This window comes from Notothenia coriiceps, unplaced genomic scaffold (assembly GCF_000735185.1).
Source record: "Notothenia coriiceps isolate Sejong01 unplaced genomic scaffold, NC01 NC01_scaffold00011012, whole genome shotgun sequence".
In the NCBI taxonomy this organism is placed as follows: domain Eukaryota; kingdom Metazoa; phylum Chordata; class Actinopteri; order Perciformes; family Nototheniidae; genus Notothenia; species Notothenia coriiceps.
In genome coordinates, this window is record NW_011343713.1 from 112,538 (window position 1) to 116,202 (window position 3,665).

Genomic DNA, 3,665 nt, shown 5'->3' on the forward strand with positions numbered 1-3,665 from the left:
TCTGGTAGGAGGGCACTTTAGGAGTCTGTGAGCGGGGCGCGGGGAATGACACATAGCCCGAGTGACTAACCGACTACGTCGCGTACGTGACTAGACCGACCGGACAGTCTGCTAGTCACGACACGCCGCAGTAGTGATGTGCTGTAGGTCAACGAGATTTTTGATTAAAGCGGACGAAGAGCACCAAAGGAGCGCAGAGAGGTACGAAGGGACCACCCTCCCTGATCAGGCGTCCCTTTGCTGCGTTCACTCCCTGCCGTTCCTAAGTTAAATTGGCTTCACTGTACGGTCGATTACTACAAAGATTAGGACAGGGGGGTTCACAGGGCAGCGTCGTCACTCCTCTACTTCTGCTCCATGTAACAGACGGAGGCTGAGGAGGAGAAGGAGGACTACCAAGACTCACGACGAAGGCGAGGAGAGAGGGAGAGAGGAGGAGGGGGGTGGCGGAGGCTAGTGAGGGTGGCGGGCGGTCGGCAGAGTCCATTGAGGGTTTTAGGAGAAATACAACAAGCTCTTTTGAGATGTTGACCACACAGAACCCGGGACAATGATTATTAGGACGAAAATAAAGACACAAAAATCGGAAGAATTCGTCGCACCGAACACGCCAGGAAATTAACGAAATCCTAAAGCATACTAAATAAGGTGTTTTATACTATTGTATGTACCTTTATTTTAGTGTGGGGCGGAGCCAAATGTCAGGTGAGTTTAGATGTGCCCAATAACGCATTGTATGTGTACGTATTGTCAATGTGGGAAGGAAGATTCAGAGCCGTTTAATATGTATTTATGTCTGTAGTAATTGCATAGCATAAGATTTACGCAAACAGTTCGTGATTCCTTCCTCTCATCAGATTTACATAAATATTTTCCCGAAGAAGGGTCTGTATCAGTGTTTCTGATATTTCTGTTTTTTTCTTTTAAAACTGTAAAAAAAATGAAGGAAGGATTATAACACTTGGGCGAGATAGATTTTAAGTCAGACTTCAGCGTGCCGAGTAAAGTTTTATTTGCACCTAAGACGCATTTTTTGCTCGAAAAAGCCCCAAGCACCACAAAAACAAACTAAAATTAATGTTGTTTACAGTAAAAAACCGAAAAGTCAAGTCTATACCTTGAAAATAAAGGTTTTTAGCGTGCTAATTTATGTGCAAACTTCGAACATTTCCCTTCTACTGTCGAGAGTCTGAACCGGTGAGATGGACAAGGCGTCGCGGCGGTGTGGGGAGGAGCCGACTTTTATAATACTTCATCGCATCTCACTTAAGTTGTCTATGTCTGCCCGTCCAAGTGAACATGTCAAACAAACAGTCCAAGACTAAAGTTTATTTGTTTAAGACAACCGACGATTATCGCTCCTCGATCCTCCGGCACAAATAAGGCCACTGGGACGGTACTCAAGATGGCGCAGACAAATCAACTTCCGGTGATACCGAGGAGCGAGGAAATGAAAAATAAGAGAAGTGAGACGCACCCTCTATCAAAAAGAGCGATAGATTTTATAGGGAAACTTCACCTAGTATATGATCATTGAAATATGGAATAATCAGCCCTTGAATTCTTGAAGAAAACCATTTTTTGCATGACTTTGCAGTGTTTATAGTGTCCGAAAAATCATACAAATCTGAAAGGATTTAAGTGTATCCCGGCTGCGTTTAAAAAAACGGCAAAAAAAGTAACAGAAATTAAGAGGAAAATGTAAAAAATACCCTAAAAAGATATATCTCAGAATGTCCCTTAAATCCATCGACAAGGGGCCACATTTTCCCGCAAGATTCATTTAAAAAAAGATACGAATTAAAAAAAGGTATTTACTGGATTAGCAAATATTCTAATAGTCTTATTGAAGTACCTTACCTTTATTTTATTACATGTATTACTTTATGCAATAATTATAGCTTTTTTAAGTTATTGGGAATTATCTAAAAATATTCCCAATATTTTTGTTCAGTAAAAAGTTTCCCTTTAAATATATATTTTTAATTCCCACACTGATCAAACATCTCTTAAAAACTCACTTTAATATCATTTTGCTGTTAAACGCAGCCCCAATTGATCTAAAGATGTCTTTGTTCACCGCGAGAAAAACTGAGAAATCTGCAGGAATTAAATTTAACACGGGGCGAGTAAATTATAAACAAGTTATTATTTTTGTGGTGAATAATAATTTGATAATAAATTTTATAATCATATCATTCAGCCATCATGTCTAACCTGATATCGTCTTGTTGGAGTCCATGTTGGAGACCCTCTGGATGGCCGAGGCGGGGCGGCTGGACCCGGATCCCCTGAGCAGGTGATCAGCTGTGGACACATAACAATAAATACAAAATACATTAAGAGGAAGAAGTGTATTTAAAAATAGACCCACTGTATTACAATATATAACATAAAAGAATGTGTAAAATATGAATAATACAATATAAATAGAAGTGTATTAATATGATGATAGAAAGGCTGAAAAGAGTATTTTTAAAGAATAATATACGGTGTAATAAATGTATAATATTGTAATAAACATGGTAGTACAATGTGGACATTTTATTTTAAATTCTTATGTTTTTATAAATATTTGTATTGCATTTTATTTGAAATTTTACTTATTTATTGATTTAATTTTTTTTTGGCACAATCTTATTTTTACTTCTAATTTTGACATACATGTAATCTTTTAAGTGCACAGTCATACTCAACATGCTGATTTGTATAAACATATATTTAATCTATGGTATCTTTTTATTGCAGTCTTATTTTCAACTCTCTTGAATTCCCCCCAAAACAGAAATGTAATACTGTGATTGTGCGTAATAATGCCACAGTGGTGTGAGCGCTGCAGAGTGGTTTAACTAATGAATCATATTTAGTGTTTCTATAAGAGACTTCCTCTGAAAGGAGATAACCAGGTCAGTAAAGAAACACATTCCAGTGACGCTGAGCTCGGGGGAATACTGACGAAGGAGAGGCAAAATAAACCAATAAACGACGGAAAACTAAGAGGAACATCGGAGGCTATGGCCAAGTCTGCACGTTCACATTAAACACTTGAACTCGTCACTGTGCAGATGAACTGTGGGAAGAACTACAGCGGAGAATGGTGGATCGTTGCTCCCCTCTTATCATCCACTCGGGTGTTTTGATAAACTGACACAGGAAACCTGCTCACGCCATCCTCCGGGGAAAACTAAATATTTCTCATGAGGAGATGGGGGGTCCGATCCTGATCATTGTTAGTTTACTGAGGTGAAGCAGAGGAGTGGCTGATATGAAATCCTCTCAAACCAGTTTTAAAAGAAAGCTTTCCTTTTTGAAAATCATACATTTCATCAATTATCATCAGAGGTGGAAGTAGAGGAGTACAAATACTTCGCTACTGTACTTAAGTACATTGTTCTGGTATCAGTACTTTACTCCACTACTTATTTTTCTGACTGTGACGGAGCAGATCACAGAGTGACTGACTCCGCCGCTGACAGCCGACACACCAAACCAAACATTTCCTGCTCTCTTCCGTGAAATGAACCACGCAATTTATGTTGCGTTTGTTAATTATGGGGAATGATTATGTTAAGAGGTAGTTAACCTGTTTATGTTTGGGTCGGATTTTTATATTAACACTGAGTTTAATTGTGTCACCTGTTGACGGTAAGCCTGTGGGAGGGGCT

At 39.0% G+C, this 3,665-nt stretch overlaps 1 protein-coding gene across 1 annotated transcript in view; it reads right to left on the reverse strand.

The window, feature by feature from the left end:
• Positions 1–3,665, reverse strand: part of mfsd11 (major facilitator superfamily domain containing 11) — an 18,277-nt gene that overhangs the window by 6,274 nt on the left and 8,338 nt on the right. The window lies entirely within an intron of this gene.